The following is a 21,397-nucleotide window of genomic DNA, read 5'->3' as shown; positions in this document are numbered from 1 at the left end:
TGAGTATGGGATGGACAGTGAGCGTCGATTGGGCCGGTATGGGATGTACCGTGAGTGTGGATTGGGTGGGTATGGGATGGACAGTGAGTGTGGATTGGGTGTGTATGGGATGGACAGTGAGTGTGGATTGGGCCGGTATGGGATGGACAGTGAGTGTGGATTGGGCCGGTATGGGGTGGACAGTGAGTGTGGATTGGGTGGGTATGGGATGGACAGTGAGTGTGGATTGGGCCGGTATGGGATGGACAGTGAGTGTGGATTGGGTGGGTATGGGATGGACAGTGAGTGTGGATTGGGTGGGTATGGGATGGACATTGAGTGTGGATTGGGTAAGTATGGGGTGGACAGTGAGTGTGGATTGGGCCGGTATGGGATGGACAGTGAGTGTGGATTGGGTGGGTATGGGATGGACAGTGAGTGCGGATTGGGTGGGTATGGGATGGACAGTGAGTGTGGATTGGGTGGGTATGGGATGGACAGTGAGTGTGGATTGGGTGGGTATGGGATGGACAGTGAGTGTGGATTGGGTGGGTATGGGATGGGCAGTGAGTGTGGATTGGGTGAGTATGGGGTGGACAGTGAGTGTGGATTGGGCCGGTATGGGATGGACAGTGAGTGTGGATTGGGTGGGTCTGGTGTGGACACTGAGTGTGGATTGGGTGGGTACGGGATGGACAGTGAGTGTGGATTGGGTGGGTATGGGATGGACAGTGAGTGTGGATTGGGCCGGTATGGGGTGGACAGTGAGTGTGGATTGGGCCGGGTATGGGATGGACAGCGAGTGTGGATTGGGTGGGTATGGGGTGGACAGTGAGTGTGGATTGGGCCGGTATGGGATGGACAGTGAGTGTGGATTGGGTGGGTATGGGATGGACAGTGAGTGTGGATTGGGCCGGTATGGGGTGGACAGTGAGTGAGGATTGGGTGGGTATGGGATGGACAGTGAGTGTGGATTGGGCCGGTATGGGATGGACAGTGAGTGTGGATTGGGCCGGTATGGGGTGGACAGTGAGTGTGGATTGGGTGGGTATGGGATGGCCAGTGAGTGTGGATTGGGCCGGTATGGGATGGACAGTGAGTGTGGATTGGGCCGGTATGGGGTGGACAGTAAGTGTGGATTGGGTGAGTATGGGATGGACAGTGAGTGTGGATTGGGTGGGTATGGGGTGGACAGTGAGTGTGGATTGGGTGGGTATGGGATGGACAGTGGGTGTGGATTGGGTGAGTATGGGATGGACAGTGAGTGTGGATTGGGTCGGTATGGGGTGGAGAGTGAGTGTGGATTGGGTGGGTATGGGATGGACAGTGAGTGTGGATTGGGTGGCTATGGGATGGACAGTGAGTGTGGATTGGGTGGGTATGGGATGGACAGTGAGTGTGGATTGGGTGGGTATGGGATGGACAGTGAGTGTGGATTGGGCCGGTATGGGATGGACAGTGAGTGTGGATTGGGTGAGTATGGGATGGACAGTGAGTGTGTATTGGGCCGGTATGGGGTGGACCGTGAGTGTGGATTGGGTGGGTATGGGGCGGACAGTGAGTGTGGATTGGGTGGGTATGGGATGGACAGTGAGTGTGGATTGGGTGAGTATGGGATGGACAGTGAGTGTGTATTGGGCTGGTATGGGGTGGACCGTGAGTGTGGATTGGGTGGGTATGGGGTGGACAGTGAGTGTGGATTGGGCCGGTATGGGATGGACAGTGAGTGTGGATTGGGCCGGTATGGGATGGACAGTGAGTGTGGATTGGGCCGGTATGGGATGGACAGTGAGTGTGGATTGGGTGGGTATGGGATGAACGGTGAGTGTGGATTGGGTGGGTATGGGATGAACAGTGAGTGTGGATTGGGTGGGTATGGGATGGACAGTGAGTGTGGATTGGGTGAGTATGGGATGGACAGTGAGTGTGGATTGGGCCGGTATGGGGTGGACCGTGAGTGTGGATTGGGTGGGTATGGGATGGACAGTGAGTGTGGATTGGGTGAGTATGGGATGGACAGTGAGTGTGGATTGGGTGGGTATGGGATGGACAGTGAGTGTGGATTGGGTGGGTATGGGATGGACAGTGAGTGTGGATTGGGTGGGTATGGGATGGACAGTGAGTGTGGATTGGGCCGGTATGGGATGGACAGTGAGTGTGAATTGGGTGGGTATGGGATGGACAGTGAGTGTGGATTGGGTGAGTATGGGATGGACAGTGAGTGTGTATTGGGCCGGTATGGGGTGGACCGTGAGTGTGGATTGGGTGGGTATGGGGCGGACAGTGAGTGTGGATTGGGTGGGTATGGGATGGACAGTGAGTGTGGATTGGGTGAGTATGGGATGGACAGTGAGTGTGTATTGGGCTGGTATGGGGTGGACAGTGAGTGTGGATTGGGCCGGTATGGGATGGACAGTGAGTGTGGATTGGGCCGGTATGGGATGGACAGTGAGTGTGGATTGGGCCGGTATGGGATGGACAGTGAGTGTGGATTGGGCCGGTATGGGATGGACAATGAGTGTGGATTGGGTGGGTATGGGATGGACAGTGAGTGTGGATTGGGTGGTTATGGGATGAACAGTGAGTGTGGATTGGGCCGGTATGGATGGACAGTGAGTGTGGATTCGGCCGGTATTGGGTGGACAGTGAGTGTGGATTGGGTGGGTATGGGATGGACAGTGAGTGTGGATTGGGTCGGTATGGGATGGACAGTGAGTGTGGATTGGGCCGGTATTGGGTTGGACCGTGAGTGTGGATTGGGCCGTTATTGGGTGGACAGTGAGTGTGGATTGGGTGGGTATGGGATGGACAGTGAGTGTGGATTGGGTGGGTATGGGGTGGACAGTGAGTGTGGATTGGGCCGGTATTGGGTGGACAGTGAGTGTGGATTGGGTGGGTATGGGATGGACAGTGAGTGTGGATTGGGTGGGTATGGGGTGGACAGTGAGTGTGGATTGGGCCGGTATGGATGGACAGTGAGTGTGGATTGGGCCGGTATTGGGTGGACAGTGAGTGTGGATTGGGTGGGTATGGGATGGACAGTGAGTGTGGATTGGGTGGTTATGGGATGGACAGTGAGTGTGGATTGGGCCGGTATGGGATGGACCGTGAGTGTGGATTGGGCCGTTATTGGGTGGACAGTGAGTGTGGATTGGGTGGGTATGGGATGGACAGTGTGTGGATTGGGCCGGTATTGGGTGGACAGTGAGTGTGGATTGGGTGGGCATGGGATGGACAGTGAGTGTGGATTGGGTGAGTATGGGATGGACAGTGAGTGTGGATTGGGTGGGTATGGGATGGACAGTGAGTGTGGATTGGGTGAGTATGGGATGGACAGTGAGTGTGGATTGGGCCGGTATGGGGTGGACAGTGAGTGTGGATTGGGTGGGTATGGGATGGACTGTGAGTGTGGATTGGGTGAGTATGGGATGGACAGTGAGTGTGGATTGGGTGAGTATGGGATGGACAGTGAGTGTGGATTGGGTGGGTATGGGATGGACAGTGAGTGTGGATTGGGCCGGTATGGGGTGGACAGTGAGTGTGGATTGGGCCGGTATGGGATGGACAGTGAGTGTGGATTGGGTGGGTATGGGGTGGACAGTGAGTGTGGATTGGGTGAGTATGGGATGGACAGTGAGTGTGGATTGGGTGGGTATGGGATGGACAGTGAGTGTGGATTGGGTGGGTATGGGATGGACAGTGAGTGTGGATTGGGTGGGTATGGGGTGGACAGTGAGTGTGGATTGGGTGAGTATGGGATGGACAGTGAGCGTCGATTGGGCCGGTATGGGATGTACCGTGAGTGTGGATTGGGTGGGTATGGGATGGACAGTGAGTGTGGATTGGGTGTGTATGGGATGGACAGTGAGTGTGGATTGGGCCGGTATGGGATGGACAGTGAGTGTGGATTGGGCCGGTATGGGGTGGACAGTGAGTGTGGATTGGGTGGGTATGGGCTGGACAGTGAGTGTGGATTGGGCCGGTATGGGATGGACAGTGAGTGTGGATTGGGTGAGTATGGGATGGACAGTGAGTGTGGATTGGGTGGGTATGGGATGGACATTGAGTGTGGATTGGGTAAGTATGGGGTGGACAGTGAGTGTGGATTGGGCCGGTATGGGATGGACAGTGAGTGTGGATTGGGCCGGTATGGGATGGACAGTGAGTGCGGATTGGGTGGGTATGGGATGGACAGTGAGTGTGGATTGGGTGGGTATGGGATGGACAGTGAGTGTGGATTGGGTGGGTATGGGATGGACAGTGAGTGTGGATTGGGTGGGTATGGGATGGGCAGTGAGTGTGGATTGGGTGAGTATGGGGTGGACAGTGAGTGTGGATTGGGCCGGTATGGGATGGACAGTGAGTGTGGATTGGGCCGGGTATGGGATGGACAGCGAGTGTGGATTGGGTGGGTATGGGGTGGACAGTGAGTGTGGATTGGGCCGGTATGGGATGGACAGTGAGTGTGGATTGGGTGGGTATGGGATGGACAGTGAGTGTGGATTGGGCCGGTATGGGGTGGACAGTGAGTGAGGATTGGGTGGGTATGGGATGGACAGTGAGTGTGGATTGGGCCGGTATGGGATGGACAGTGAGTGTGGATTGGGCCGGTATGGGGTGGACAGTGAGTGTGGATTGGGTGGGTATGGGATGGCCAGTGAGTGTGGATTGGGCCGGTATGGGATGGACAGTGAGTGTGGATTGGGCCGGTATGGGGTGGACAGTAAGTGTGGATTGGGTGAGTATGGGATGGACAGTGAGTGTGGATTGGGTGGGTATGGGGTGGACAGTGAGTGTGGATTGGGTGGGTATGGGATGGACAGTGGGTGTGGATTGGGTGAGTATGGGATGGACAGTGAGTGTGGATTGGGTCGGTATGGGGTGGACCGTGAGTGTGGATTGGGTGGGTATGGGGCGGACAGTGAGTGTGGATTGGGTGGGTATGGGATGGACAGTGAGTGTGGATTGGGTGAGTATGGGATGGACAGTGAGTGTGTATTGGGCTGGTATGGGGTGGACCGTGAGTGTGGATTGGGTGGGTATGGGGTGGACAGTGAGTGTGGATTGGGCCGGTATGGGATGGACAGTGAGTGTGGATTGGGCCGGTATGGGATGGACAGTGAGTGTGGATTGGGCCGGTATGGGATGGACAGTGAGTGTGGATTGGGTGGGTATGGGATGAACAGTGAGTGTGGATTGGGTGGGTATGGGATGAACAGTGAGTGTGGATTGGGTGGGTATGGGATGGACAGTGAGTGTGGATTGGGTGAGTATGGGATGGACAGTGAGTGTGGATTGGGCCGGTATGGGGTGGACCGTGAGTGTGGATTGGGTGGGTATGGGATGGACAGTGAGTGTGGATTGGGCCGGTATGGGGTGGACAGTGAGTGTGGATTGGGTGAGTATGGGATGGACAGTGAGTGTGGATTGGGTGAGTATGGGATGGACAGTGAGTGTGTATTGGGCCGGTATGGGGTGGACCGTGAGTGTGGATTGGGTGGGTATGGGGTGGACAGTGAGTGTGGATTGGGTGGGTATGGGATGGACAGTGAGTGTGGATTGGGTGAGTATGGGATGGACAGTGAGTGTGTATTGGGCTGGTATGGGGTGGACCGTGAGTGTGGATTGGGTGGGTATGGGGTGGACAGTGAGTGTGGATTGGGTGAGTATGGGATGGACAGTGAGTGTGGATTGGGTGGGTATGGGATGGACAGTGAGTGTGGATTGGGTGGGTATGGGATGGACAGTGAGTGTGGATTGGGTGGGTATGGGATGGACAGTGAGTGTGGATTGGGCCGGTATGGGATGGACAGTGAGTGTGAATTGGGTGGGTATGGGATGGACAGTGAGTGTGGATTGGGTGAGTATGGGATGGACAGTGAGTGTGTATTGGGCCGGTATGGGGTGGACCGTGAGTGTGGATTGGGTGGGTATGGGGCGGACAGTGAGTGTGGATTGGGTGGGTATGGGATGGACAGTGAGTGTGGATTGGGTGAGTATGGGATGGACAGTGAGTGTGTATTGGGCTGGTATGGGGTGGACAGTGAGTGTGGATTGGGCCGGTATGGGATGGACAGTGAGTGTGGATTGGGCCGGTATGGGATGGACAGTGAGTGTGGATTGGGCCGGTATGGGATGGACAGTGAGTGTGGATTGGGCCGGTATGGGATGGACAATGAGTGTGGATTGGGTGGGTATGGGATGGACAGTGAGTGTGGATTGGGTGGTTATGGGATGAACAGTGAGTGTGGATTGGGCCGGTATAGGGTGGACAGTGAGTGTGGATTGGGTGAGTATGGGATGGACAGTGAGTGTGGATTGGGTGAGTATGGGATGGACAGTGAGTGTGGATTGGGTGAGTATGGGGTGGACAGTGAGTGTGGATTGGGTGGGTCTGGGGTGGACAGTGAGTGTGGATTGGGTGGGTATGGGGTGGACAGTGAGTGTGGATTGGGTGGGTATGGGGTGGACAGTGAGTGTGGATTGGGTGGGTATGGGATGGACAGTGAGTGTGGATTGGGTGAGTATGGGATGGACAGTGAGTGTGGATTGGGCCGGTATGGGATGGACAGTGAATGTGGATTGGGTGAGTATGGGATGGACAGTGAGTGTGGATTGGGTGGGTATTGGGTGGACAGTGAGTGTGGATTGGGCCGGTATGGGATGGACAGTGAGTGTGGATTGGGCCGGTATGGGGTGGACAGTGTGTGTGGATTGGGCCGGTCTGGGGTGGACAGTGAGTGTGGATTGGGTGGGTGTGGGGTGGACAGTGAGTGTGGATTGGGCCGGTATGGGGTGGACAGTGAGTGTGGATTGGGCCGGTCTAGGATGGACAGTGAGTGTGGATTGGGCCGGTATGGGATGGACAGTGAGTGTGGATTGGGTGGGTATGGGATGGACAGTGAGTGTGGATTGGGTGGGTATGGGGTGGACAGTGAGTGTGGATTGGGTGGGTATGGGGTGGACAGTGAGTGTGGATTGGGCCGGTATGGGGTGGACAGTGTGTGGATTGGGCCGGTATGGGGTGGACAGTGAGTGTGGATTGGGCCGGTATGGGATGGACAGTGAGTGTGGAAGGGCCGGTATGGGATGGACAGTGAGTGTGGATTGGGTGGGTATGGGATGGACAGTGAGTGTGGATTGGGTGGGTATGGGGTGGACAGTGAGTGTGGATTGTGTGGGTCTGGGATGGACAGTGAGTGTGGATTGGGTGGGTCTGGGGTGGACAGTGAGTGTGGATTGGGTGGGTATGGGGTGGACAGTGAGTGTGGATTGGGTGGGTATGGGATGGACAGTGAGTGTGGATTGGGTGGGTATGGGGTGGACAGTGAGTGTGGATTGGGTGGGTCTGGGATGGACAGTGAGTGTGGATTGGGTGGGTCTGGGATGGACAGTGAGTGTGGATTGGGTGGGTATGGGGTGGACAGTGAGTGTGGATTCGGCCGGTATGGGATGGACAGTGAGTGTGGATTGGGCCGGTATGGGATGGACAGTGAGTGTGGATTGGGTGGGTATGGGGTGGACAGTGAGTGTGGATTGGGCCGGTATAGGGTGGACAGTGAGTGTGGATTGGGTGGGTATGGGATGGACAGTGAGTGTGGATTGGGCCGGTATGGGGTGGACAGTGAGTGTGGATTGGGCCGGTATAGGGTGGACAGTGAGTGTGGATTGGGTGAGTATTGGATGGACAGTGAGTGTGGATTGGGTGAGTATGGGATGGACAGTGAGTGTGGATTGGGTGAGTATGGGGTGGACAGTGAGTGTGGATTGGGTGGGTATGGGGTGGACAGTGAGTCTGGATTGGGTGAGTATGGGATGGACAGTGAGTGTGGATTGGGTGGGTATGGGACGGACAGTGAGTGTGGATTGGGTGAGTATGGGGTGGACAGTGAGTGTGGATTGGGTGGGTATGGGGTGGACAGTGAGTGTGGATTGGGTGAGTATGGGATGGACAGTGAGTGTGGATTGGGTGAGTATGGGGTGGACAGTGAGTGTGGATTGGGTGGGTATGGGATGGACAGTGAGTGTGGATTGGGCCGGTATGGGATGGACAGTGAGTGTGGATTGGGTGGGTATGGGGTGGACAGTGAGTGTGGATTGGGTGAGTATGGGATGGACAGTGAGTGTGGATTGGGTGGGTATGGGATGGACAGTGAGTGTGGATTGGGTGGGTATGGGATGGACAGTGAGTGTGGATTGGGTGGGTATGGAGTGGACAGTGAGTGTGGATTGGGTGAGTATGGGATGGACAGTGAGCGTCGATTGGGCCGGTATGGGATGTACCGTGAGTGTGGATTGGGTGGGTATGGGATGGACAGTGAGTGTGGAATAGGTGTGTATGGGATGGACAGTGAGTGTGGATTGGGCCGGTATGGGATGGACAGTGAGTGTGGATTGGGCCGGTATGGGGTGGACAGTGAGTGTGGATTGGGTGGGTATGGGATGGACAGTGAGTGTGGAAGGGCCGGTATGGGATGGACAGTGAGTGTGGATTGGGTGGGTATGGGATGGACAGTGAGTGTGGATTGGGTGGGTATGGGGTGGACAGTGAGTGTGGATTGTGTGGGTCTGGGATGGACAGTGAGTGTGGATTGGGTGGGTCTGGGGTGGACAGTGAGTGTGGATTGGGTGGGTATGGGGTGGACAGTGAGTGTGGATTGGGTGGGTATGGGATGGACAGTGAGTGTGGATTGGGTGGGTATGGGGTGGACAGTGAGTGTGGATTGGGTGGGTCTGGGATGGACAGTGAGTGTGGATTGGGTGGGTCTGGGATGGACAGTGAGTGTGGATTGGGTGGGTATGGGGTGGACAGTGAGTGTGGATTCGGCCGGTATGGGATGGACAGTGAGTGTGGATTGGGCCGGTATGGGATGGACAGTGAGTGTGGATTGGGTGGGTATGGGGTGGACAGTGAGTGTGGATTGGGCCGGTATAGGGTGGACAGTGAGTGTGGATTGGGTGGGTATGGGATGGACAGTGAGTGTGGATTGGGCCGGTATGGGGTGGACAGTGAGTGTGGATTGGGCCGGTATAGGGTGGACAGTGAGTGTGGATTGGGTGAGTATTGGATGGACAGTGAGTGTGGATTGGGTGAGTATGGGATGGACAGTGAGTGTGGATTGGGTGAGTATGGGGTGGACAGTGAGTGTGGATTGGGTGGGTATGGGGTGGACAGTGAGTCTGGATTGGGTGAGTATGGGATGGACAGTGAGTGTGGATTGGGTGGGTATGGGACGGACAGTGAGTGTGGATTGGGTGAGTATGGGGTGGACAGTGAGTGTGGATTGGGTGGGTATGGGGTGGACAGTGAGTGTGGATTGGGTGAGTATGGGATGGACAGTGAGTGTGGATTGGGTGAGTATGGGGTGGACAGTGAGTGTGGATTGGGTGGGTATGGGATGGACAGTGAGTGTGGATTGGGCCGGTATGGGATGGACAGTGAGTGTGGATTGGGTGGGTATGGGGTGGACAGTGAGTGTGGATTGGGTGAGTATGGGATGGACAGTGAGTGTGGATTGGGTGGGTATGGGATGGACAGTGAGTGTGGATTGGGTGGGTATGGGATGGACAGTGAGTGTGGATTGGGTGGGTATGGAGTGGACAGTGAGTGTGGATTGGGTGAGTATGGGATGGACAGTGAGCGTCGATTGGGCCGGTATGGGATGTACCGTGAGTGTGGATTGGGTGGGTATGGGATGGACAGTGAGTGTGGAATAGGTGTGTATGGGATGGACAGTGAGTGTGGATTGGGCCGGTATGGGATGGACAGTGAGTGTGGATTGGGCCGGTATGGGGTGGACAGTGAGTGTGGATTGGGTGGGTATGGGATGGACAGTGAGTGTGGATTGGGCCGGTATGGGATGGACAGTGAGTGTGGATTGGGTGGGTATGGGATGGACAGTGAGTGTGGATTGGGTGGGTATGGGATGGACATTGAGTGTGGATTGGGTAAGTATGGGGTGGACAGTGAGTGTGGATTGGGCCGGTATGGGATGGACAGTGAGTGTGGATTGGGTGGGTCTGGTGTGGACACTGAGTGTGGATTGGGTGGGTACGGGATGGACAGTGAGTGTGGATTGGGTGGGTATGGGATGGACAGTGAGTGTGGATTGGGCCGGTATGGGGTGGACAGTGAGTGTGGATTGGGCCGGGTATGGGATGGACAGCGAGTGTGGATTGGGTGGGTATGGGGTGGACAGTGAGTGTGGATTGGGCCGGTATGGGATGGACAGTGAGTGTGGATTGGGTGGGTATGGGATGGACAGTGAGTGTGGATTGGGCCGGTATGGGGTGGACAGTGAGTGAGGATTGGGTGGGTATGGGATGGACAGTGAGTGTGGATTGGGCCGGTATGGGATGGACAGTGAGTGTGGATTGGGCCGGTATGGGGTGGACAGTGAGTGTGGATTGGGTGGGTATGGGATGGCCAGTGAGTGTGGATTGGGCCGGTATGGGATGGACAGTGAGTGTGGATTGGGCCGGTATGGGGTGGACAGTAAGTGTGGATTGGGTGAGTATGGGATGGACAGTGAGTGTGGATTGGGTGGGTATGGGGTGGACAGTGAGTGTGGATTGGGTGGGTATGGGATGGACAGTGGGTGTGGATTGGGTGAGTATGGGATGGACAGTGAGTGTGGATTGGGTCGGTATGGGGTGGACCGTGAGTGTGGATTGGGTGGGTATGGGGCGGACAGTGAGTGTGGATTGGGTGGGTATGGGATGGACAGTGAGTGTGGATTGGGTGAGTATGGGATGGACAGTGAGTGTGTATTGGGCTGGTATGGGGTGGACCGTGAGTGTGGATTGGGTGGGTATGGGGTGGACAGTGAGTGTGGATTGGGCCGGTATGGGATGGACAGTGAGTGTGGATTGGGCCGGTATGGGATGGACAGTGAGTGTGGATTGGGCCGGTATGGGATGGACAGTGAGTGTGGATTGGGTGGGTATGGGATGAACAGTGAGTGTGGATTGGGTGGGTATGGGATGAACAGTGAGTGTGGATTGGGTGGGTATGGGATGGACAGTGAGTGTGGATTGGGTGAGTATGGGATGGACAGTGAGTGTGGATTGGGCCGGTATGGGGTGGACCGTGAGTGTGGATTGGGTGGGTATGGGATGGACAGTGAGTGTGGATTGGGCCGGTATGGGGTGGACAGTAAGTGTGGATTGGGTGAGTATGGGATGGACAGTGAGTGTGGATTGGGTGAGTATGGGATGGACAGTGAGTGTGTATTGGGCCGGTATGGGGTGGACCGTGAGTGTGGATTGGGTGGGTATGGGGTGGACAGTGAGTGTGGATTGGGTGGGTATGGGATGGACAGTGAGTGTGGATTGGGTGAGTATGGGATGGACAGTGAGTGTGTATTGGGCTGGTATGGGGTGGACCGTGAGTGTGGATTGGGTGGGTATGGGGTGGACAGTGAGTGTGGATTGGGTGAGTATGGGATGGACAGTGAGTGTGGATTGGGTGGGTATGGGATGGACAGTGAGTGTGGATTGGGTGGGTATGGGATGGACAGTGAGTGTGGATTGGGTGGGTATGGGATGGACAGTGAGTGTGGATTGGGCCGGTATGGGATGGACAGTGAGTGTGAATTGGGTGGGTATGGGATGGACAGTGAGTGTGGATTGGGTGAGTATGGGATGGACAGTGAGTGTGTATTGGGCCGGTATGGGGTGGACCGTGAGTGTGGATTGGGTGGGTATGGGGCGGACAGTGAGTGTGGATTGGGTGGGTATGGGATGGACAGTGAGTGTGGATTGGGTGAGTATGGGATGGACAGTGAGTGTGTATTGGGTGGGTATGGGATGGACAGTGAGTGTGGATTGGGCCGGTATGGGATGGACAGTGAGTGTGGATTGGGTGAGTATGGGATGGACAGTGAGTGTGTATTGGGCTGGTATGGGGTGGACCGTGAGTGTGGATTGGGTGGGTATGGGGTGGACAGTGAGTGTGGATTGGGTGAGTATGGGATGGACAGTGAGTGTGGATTGGGTGGGTATGGGATGGACAGTGAGTGTGGATTGGGTGGGTATGGGATGGACAGTGAGTGTGGATTGGGTGGGTATGGGATGGACAGTGAGTGTGGATTGGGCCGGTATGGGATGGACAGTGAGTGTGAATTGGGTGGGTATGGGATGGACAGTGAGTGTGGATTGGGTGAGTATGGGATGGACAGTGAGTGTGTATTGGGCCGGTATGGGGTGGACAGTGAGTGTGGATTGGGTGGGTATGGGATGGACAGTGAGTGTGGATTGGGTGGGTATGGGGTGGACAGTGAGTGTGGATTGGGTGGGTCTGGGATGGACAGTGAGTGTGGATTGGGTGGGTCTGGGATGGACAGTGAGTGTGGATTGGGTGGGTATGGGGTGGACAGTGAGTGTGGATTCGGCCGGTATGGGATGGACAGTGAGTGTGGATTGGGCCGGTATGGGATGGACAGTGAGTGTGGATTGGGTGGGTATGGGGTGGACAGTGAGTGTGGATTGGGCCGGTATAGGGTGGACAGTGAGTGTGGATTGGGTGGGTATGGGATGGACAGTGAGTGTGGATTGGGCCGGTATGGGGTGGACAGTGAGTGTGGATTGGGCCGGTATAGGGTGGACAGTGAGTGTGGATTGGGTGAGTATTGGATGGACAGTGAGTGTGGATTGGGTGAGTATGGGATGGACAGTGAGTGTGGATTGGGTGAGTATGGGGTGGACAGTGAGTGTGGATTGGGTGGGTATGGGGTGGACAGTGAGTCTGGATTGGGTGAGTATGGGATGGACAGTGAGTGTGGATTGGGTGGGTATGGGACGGACAGTGAGTGTGGATTGGGTGAGTATGGGGTGGACAGTGAGTGTGGATTGGGTGGGTATGGGGTGGACAGTGAGTGTGGATTGGGTGAGTATGGGATGGACAGTGAGTGTGGATTGGGTGAGTATGGGGTGGACAGTGAGTGTGGATTGGGTGGGTATGGGATGGACAGTGAGTGTGGATTGGGCCGGTATGGGATGGACAGTGAGTGTGGATTGGGTGGGTATGGGGTGGACAGTGAGTGTGGATTGGGTGAGTATGGGATGGACAGTGAGTGTGGATTGGGTGGGTATGGGATGGACAGTGAGTGTGGATTGGGTGGGTATGGGATGGACAGTGAGTGTGGATTGGGTGGGTATGGAGTGGACAGTGAGTGTGGATTGGGTGAGTATGGGATGGACAGTGAGCGTCGATTGGGCCGGTATGGGATGTACCGTGAGTGTGGATTGGGTGGGTATGGGATGGACAGTGAGTGTGGAATAGGTGTGTATGGGATGGACAGTGAGTGTGGATTGGGCCGGTATGGGATGGACAGTGAGTGTGGATTGGGCCGGTATGGGGTGGACAGTGAGTGTGGATTGGGTGGGTATGGGATGGACAGTGAGTGTGGATTGGGCCGGTATGGGATGGACAGTGAGTGTGGATTGGGTGGGTATGGGATGGACAGTGAGTGTGGATTGGGTGGGTATGGGATGGACATTGAGTGTGGATTGGGTAAGTATGGGGTGGACAGTGAGTGTGGATTGGGCCGGTATGGGATGGACAGTGAGTGTGGATTGGGCCGGTATGGGATGGACAGTGAGTGCTGATTGGGTGGGTATGGGATGGACAGTGAGTGTGGATTGGGTGGGTATGGGATGGACAGTGAGTGTGGATTGGGTGGGTATGGGATGGACAGTGAGTGTGGATTGGGTGGGTATGGGATGGGCAGTGAGTGTGGATTGGGTGAGTATGGGGTGGACAGTGAGTGTGGATTGGGCCGGTATGGGATGGACAGTGAGTGTGGATTGGGTGGGTCTGGTGTGGACACTGAGTGTGGATTGGGTGGGTACGGGATGGACAGTGAGTGTGGATTGGGTGGGTATGGGATGGACAGTGAGTGTGGATTGGGCCGGTATGGGGTGGACAGTGAGTGTGAATTGGGCCGGGTATGGGATGGACAGCGAGTGTGGATTGGGTGGGTATGGGGTGGACAGTGAGTGTGGATTGGGCCGGTATGGGATGGACAGTGAGTGTGGATTGGGTGGGTATGGGATGGACAGTGAGTGTGGATTGGGCCGGTATGGGGTGGACAGTGAGTGAGGATTGGGTGGGTATGGGATGGACAGTGAGTGTGGATTGGGCCGGTATGGGATGGACAGTGAGTGTGGATTGGGCCGGTATGGGGTGGACAGTGAGTGTGGATTGGCTGGGTATGGGATGGCCAGTGAGTGTGGATTGGGCCGGTATGGGGTGGACAGTGAGTGTGGATTGGGCCGGTATAGGGTGGACAGTGAGTGTGGATTGGGTGAGTATTGGATGGACAGTGAGTGTGGATTGGGTGAGTATGGGATGGACAGTGAGTGTGGATTGGGTGAGTATGGGGTGGACAGTGAGTGTGGATTGGGTGGGTATGGGGTGGACAGTGAGTCTGGATTGGGTGAGTATGGGATGGACAGTGAGTGTGGATTGGGTGGGTATGGGACGGACAGTGAGTGTGGATTGGGTGAGTATGGGGTGGACAGTGAGTGTGGATTGGGTGGGTATGGGATGGACAGTGAGTGTGGATTGGGTGAGTATGGGATGGACAGTGAGTGTGGATTGGGTGGGTATGGGGTGGACAGTGAGTGTGGATTGGGTGAGTATGGGATGGACAGTGAGTGTGGATTGGGTGGGTATGGGATGGACAGTGAGTGTGGATTGGGTGGGTATGGGATGGACAGTGAGTGTGGATTGGGTGGGTATGGGGTGGACAGTGAGTGTGGATTGGGTGAGTATGGGATGGACAGTGAGCGTCGATTGGGCCGGTATGGGATGTACCGTGAGTGTGGATTGGGTGGGTATGGGATGGACAGTGAGTGTGGAATAGGTGTGTATGGGATGGACAGTGAGTGTGGATTGGGCCGGTATGGGATGGACAGTGAGTGTGGATTGAGCCGGTATGGGGTGGACAGTGAGTGTGGATTGGGTGGGTATGGGATGGACAGTGAGTGTGGATTGGGCCGGTATGGGATGGACAGTGAGTGTGGATTGGGTGGGTATGGGATGGACAGTGAGTGTGGATTGGGTGGGTATGGGATGGACATTGAGTGTGGATTGGGTAAGTATGGGGTGGACAGTGAGTGTGGATTGGGCCGGTATGGGATGGACAGTGAGTGTGGATTGGGCCGGTATGGGATGGACAGTGAGTGCTGATTGGGTGGGTATGGGATGGACAGTGAGTGTGGATTGGGTGGGTATGGGATGGACAGTGAGTGTGGATTGGGTGGGTATGGGATGGACAGTGAGTGTGGATTGGGTGGGTATGGGATGGGCAGTGAGTGTGGATTGGGTGAGTATGGGGTGGACAGTGAGTGTGGATTGGGCCGGTATGGGATGGACAGTGAGTGTGGATTGGGTGGGTCTGGTGTGGACACTGAGTGTGGATTGGGTGGGTACGGGATGGACAGTGAGTGTGGATTGGGTGGGTATGGGATGGACAGTGAGTGTGGATTGGGCCGGTATGGGGTGGACAGTGAGTGTGGATTGGGCCGGGTATGGGATGGACAGCGAGTGTGGATTGGGTGGGTATGGGGTGGACAGTGAGTGTGGATTGGGCCGGTATGGGATGGACAGTGAGTGTGGATTGGGTGGGTATGGGATGGACAGTGAGTGTGGATTGGGCCGGTATGGGGTGGACAGTGAGTGAGGATTGGGTGGGTATGGGATGGACAGTGAGTGTGGATTGGGCCGGTATGGGATGGACAGTGAGTGTGGATTGGGCCGGTATGGGGTGGACAGTGAGTGTGGATTGGGTGGGTATGGGATGGCCAGTGAGTGTGGATTGGGCCGGTATGGGATGGACAGTGAGTGTGGATTGGGCCGGTATGGGGTGGACAGTAAGTGTGGATTGGCTGAGTATGGGATGGACAGTGAGTGTGGATTGGGTGGGTATGGGGTGGACAGTGAGTGTGGATTGGGTGGGTATGGGATGGACAGTGGGTGTGGATTGGGTGAGTATGGGATGGACAGTGAGTGTGGATTGGGTCGGTATGGGGTGGAGAGTGAGTGTGGATTGGGTGGGTATGGGATGGACAGTGAGTGTGGATTGGGTGGCTATGGGATGGACAGTGAGTGTGGATTGGGTGGGTATGGGATGGACAGTGAGTGTGGATTGGGTGGGTATGGGATGGACAGTGAGTGTGGATTGGGCCGGTATGGGATGGACAGTGAGTGTGGATTGGGTGAGTATGGGATGGACAGTGAGTGTGTATTGGGCCGGTATGGGGTGGACCGTGAGTGTGGATTGGGTGGGTATGGGGCGGACAGTGAGTGTGGATTGGATGGGTATGGGATGGACAGTGAGTGTGGATTGGGTGAGTATGGGATGGACAGTGAGTGTGTATTGGGCTGGTATGGGGTGGACCGTGAGTGTGGATTGGGTGGGTATGGGGTGGACAGTGAGTGTGGATTGGGCCGGTATGGGATGGACAGTGAGTGTGGATTGGGCCGGTATGGGATGGACAGTGAGTGTGGATTGGGCCGGTATGGGATGGACAGTGAGTGTGGATTGGGTGGGTATGGGATGAACAGTGAGTGTGGATTGGGTGGGTATGGGATGAACAGTGAGTGTGGATTGGGTGGGTATGGGATGGACAGTGAGTGTGGATTGGGTGAGTATGGGATGGACAGTGAGTGTGGATTGGGCCGGTATGGGGTGGACCGTGAGTGTGGATTGGGTGGGTATGGGATGGACAGTGAGTGTGGATTGGGCCGGTATGGGGTGGACAGTAAGTGTGGATTGGGTGAGTATGGGATGGACAGTGAGTGTGGATTGGGTGAGTATGGGATGGACAGTGAGTGTGTATTGGGCCGGTATGGGGTGGACCGTGAGTGTGGATTGGGTGGGTATGGGGTGGACAGTGAGTGTGGATTGGGTGGGTATGGGATGGACAGTGAGTGTGGATTGGGTGAGTATGGGATGGACAGTGAGTGTGTATTGGGCTGGTATGGGGTGGACCGTGAGTGTGGATTGGGTGGGTATGGGGTGGACAGTGAGTGTGGATTGGGTGAGTATGGGATGGACAGTGAGTGTGGATTGGGTGGGTATGGGATGGACAGTGAGTGTGGATTGGGTGGGTATGGGATGGACAGTGAGTGTGGATTGGGTGGGTATGGGATGGACAGTGAGTGTGGATTGGGCCGGTATGGGATGGACAGTGAGTGTGAATTGGGTGGGTATGGGATGGACAGTGAGTGTGGATTGGGTGAGTATGGGATGGACAGTGAGTGTGTATTGGGCCGGTATGGGGTGGACCGTGAGTGTGGATTGGGTGGGTATGGGGCGGACAGTGAGTGTGGATTGGGTGGGTATGGGATGGACAGTGAGTGTGGATTGGGTGAGTATGGGATGGACAGTGAGTGTGTATTGGGCTGGTATGGGGTGGACAGTGAGTGTGGATTGGGCCGGTATGGGATGGACAGTGAGTGTGGATTGGGCCGGTATGGGATGGACAGTGAGTGTGGATTGGGCCGGTATGGGATGGACAGTGAGTGTGGATTGGGCCGGTATGGGATGGACAATGAGTGTGGATTGGGTGGATATGGGATGGACAGTGAGTGTGGATTGGGTGGTTATGGGATGAACAGTGAGTGTGGATTGGGCCGGTATGGATGGACAGTGAGTGTGGATTCGGCCGGTATTGGGTGGACAGTGAGTGTGGATTGGGTGGGTATGGGATGGACAGTGAGTGTGGATTGGGTCGGTATGGGATGGACAGTGAGTGTGGATTGGGCCGGTATTGGGTTGGACCGTGAGTGTGGATTGGGCCGTTATTGGGTGGACAGTGAGTGTGGATTGGGTGGGTATGGGATGGACAGTGAGTGTGGATTGGGTGGGTATGGGGTGGACAGTGAGTGTGGATTGGGCCGGTATTGGGTGGACAGTGAGTGTGGATTGTGTGGGTATGGGATGGACAGTGAGTGTGGATTGGGTGGGTATGGGGTGGACAGTGAGTGTGGATTGGGCCGGTATGGATGGACAGTGAGTGTGGATTGGGCCGGTATTGGGTGGACAGTGAGTGTGGATTGGGTGGGTATGGGATGGACAGTGAGTGTGGATTGGGTGGTTATGGGATGGACAGTGAGTGTGGATTGGGCCGGTATGGGATGGACCGTGAGTGTGGATTGGGCCGTTATTGGGTGGACAGTGAGTGTGGATTGGGTGGGTATGGGATGGACAGTGTGTGGATTGGGCCGGTATTGGGTGGACAGTGAGTGTGGATTGGGTGGGCATGGGATGGACAGTGAGTGTGGATTGGGTGGGTATGGGATGGACAGTGAGTGTGGATTGGGTGGGTATGGGATGGACAGTGAGTGTGGATTGGGTGAGTATGGGATGGACAGTGAGTGTGGATTGGGCCGGTATGGGGTGGACAGTGAGTGTGGATTGGGTGGGTATGGGATGGACTGTGAGTGTGGATTGGGTGAGTATGGGATGGACAGTGAGTGTGGATTGGGTGAGTATGGGATGGACAGTGAGTGTGGATTGGGTGGGTATGGGATGGACAGTGAGTGTGGATTGGGCCGGTATGGGGTGGACAGTGAGTGTGGATTGGGTGAGTATGGGATGGACAGTGAGTGTGGATTGGGTGGGTATGGGATGGACAGTGAGTGTGTATTGGGCCGGTATGGGGTGGACCGTGAGTGTGGATTGGGTGGGTATGGGGCGGACAGTGAGTGTGGATTGGGTGGGTATGGGATGGACAGTGAGTGTGGATTGGGTGAGTATGGGATGGACAGTGAGTGTGTATTGGGCTGGTATGGGGTGGACAGTGAGTGTGGATTGGGCCGGTATGGGATGGACAGTGAGTGTGGATTGGGCCGGTATGGGATGGACAGTGAGTGTGGATTGGGCCGGTATGGGATGGACAGTGAGTGTGGATTGGGCCGGTATGGGATGGACAATGAGTGTGGATTGGGTGGGTATGGGATGGACAGTGAGTGTGGATTGGGTGGTTATGGGATGAACAGTGAGTGTGGATTGTGTGGGTATGGGGTGGACAGTGAGTGTGGATTGTGTGGGTATGGGATGGACAGTGAGTTTGGATTGGGTGGGTATGGGGTGGACAGTGAGTGTGGATTGGGCCGGTATGGATGGACAGTGAGTGTGGATTGGGCCGGTATTGGGTGGACAGTGAGTGTGGATTGGGTGGGTATGGGATGGACAGTGAGTGTGGATTGGGTGGTTATGGGATGGACAGTGAGTGTGGATTGGGCCGGTATGGGATGGACCGTGAGTGTGGATTGGGCCGTTATTGGGTGGACAGTGAGTGTGGATTGGGTGGGTATGGGATGGACAGTGTGTGGATTGGGCCGGTATTGGGTGGACAGTGAGTGTGGATTGGGTGGGCATGGGATGGACAGTGAGTGTGGATTGGGTGGGTATGGGATGGACAGTGAGTGTGGATTGGGTGGGTATGGGATGGACAGTGAGTGTGGATTGGGTGAGTATGGGATGGACAGTGAGTGTGGATTGGGCCGGTATGGGGTGGACAGTGAGTGTGGATTGGGTGGGTATGGGATGGACTGTCAGTGTGGATTGGGTGAGTATGGGATGGACAGTGAGTGTGGATTGGGTGAGTATGGGATGGACAGTGAGTGTGGATTGGGTGGGTATGGGATGGACAGTGAGTGTGGATTGGGCCGGTATGGGGTGGACAGTGAGTGTGGATTGGGTGAGTATGGGATGGACAGTGAGTGTGGATTGGGCCTGTCTGGGATGGACAGTGAGTGTGGATTGGGCCGGTATGGGATGGACAGTGAGTGTGGATTGGGTGGGTATGGGATGGACAGTGAGTGTGGATTGGGTGAGTATGGGATGGACAGTGAGTGTGGATTGGGCCGGCATGGGATGGACAGTATGCTGAGGAATTGAATGTGGATGTGACTGTGTCAATGTGCAGATTAATGGCCATGTTTGGCCATTACCACATCAAATCAAGACAGTGGAATTCACATCCGACCACTTGGTGTGAATATGGAACCTGCTCAGTTGAGTGGGTACTGTCGGCTAAGTGATTTTTTTAATGCCTTAATTTAAAGTTTTTTTATTCTTTTGTGGGATGTGGCTCGGCCAGCATTTATTGCCCATCCCTAATTGCCCTTGGGAAGGTGGTGGTGAGCTGTCTTCTTGAACCACTGTGGTCCATGTAGTGTCGGTACACCCACAGTGCTGTTCAGGAAGGAGTTCCAGGATTTTGACCCAGTGACAGTGAAGGCGCGGTGATGTATTTCAAAGTCAGAATGCTGAGTGATTTGGAGGGGAATTTCCAGGTGTTGGTGTTCCCAGGTATGTGCTGCCCTTGTCCTTCTAGTTGGTAGTGGTCGTGGGTTTGGAAAGTGCTGTCTGGTTTGGTGAGTTGTTGCAGTGCATCTTGCAGATGGTACACAATGCTGCCACTGTTCGTCAGTGGTGGTGGATTGAATATTTGTAGAAAGGGTAGCAATCAAGCGGGCTGTTTTGTCCTGGATAGTGTTGAGCTTCTGTTTATGTTGTATATTAATGATTTGGACGTGAATGTGGGGGGAAATTTGTAGATGACACAAAGATTGGCCGAGTAGTGGATAGTGTAGAGGACAACTAAAATCTACAAAATGATATCGATGAGTTGGTGGAGTGGGCGGTAAAGCGGCAGATGAATTTTAAAATAGAGATGGGTAAGGTGATGCAGTTAGGGAGGTCAAACAGTTGTAGGGAATATATAATAAATGGGAACACACTAAGAGGGGTAGATGAAGTAAGAGATCTTGTCGTACAAGTACACAGGTCCCTGAAGGCAGCAGTTCAAGTCGACAAGGTTGTAAAGAAGGCCAATGGAATGCTTTCCTTCATTGGCAGAGGTATAGAATTAAAAAATAAAGATATCATGTTGGAATTGTATAAAACACTGGTGAGGCCACAACTGGAATATTGTGTGTAGTTCTGGTCACCATATTACAGGAAGGAGGTAATTATTCTGGAGAGACGGCAGAGGAGGTTTACAAGAATGTTGCCAGGCTGGAAAAGTGTAGCTATGAGGAGAGATTGGATAGGTTGGGGTTATTCTACTTGGAACAAAGAAGGCTGAGAGTTGACTTGATAGAGATGTACAGAGGTATGAGGGGGGGAGAGATAGAGTGGGCAGAATAAAACTGTTTCCCTTGATGGAGAATTCTATTACCAGCAGACATAGATTCACTGGCGAAGGAGACATGAAGAACTTTCTTAGGCAGAGGGTCGGGGGGTGTCTGGGATTCGCTGCCTGAGTTGGGATGGTGGAGGCAGAGATCCTAAACTCTTTTAAAAAGTAACTGGATCTGCACCTTAAGCTGCAGGGCTATGGGCTGGGTGCTGGAAGGTGGGATTAGAAAGGGCACCTGGGTGTTCTGGCTGACATGGAC

General features: G+C 55.0%; 1 protein-coding gene across 1 annotated transcript in view; it reads left to right on the top strand.

Moving 5' to 3' along the window:
* Positions 1-21,397, top strand: part of kifbp (kinesin family binding protein) — an 81,073-nt gene that overhangs the window by 17,927 nt on the left and 41,749 nt on the right. The window lies entirely within an intron of this gene.

Source organism: Mustelus asterias, chromosome 11, assembly GCF_964213995.1.
Source record: "Mustelus asterias chromosome 11, sMusAst1.hap1.1, whole genome shotgun sequence".
Taxonomy (NCBI): domain Eukaryota; kingdom Metazoa; phylum Chordata; class Chondrichthyes; order Carcharhiniformes; family Triakidae; genus Mustelus; species Mustelus asterias.
This window is presented reverse-complemented; position numbering and strand designations above follow the sequence as displayed.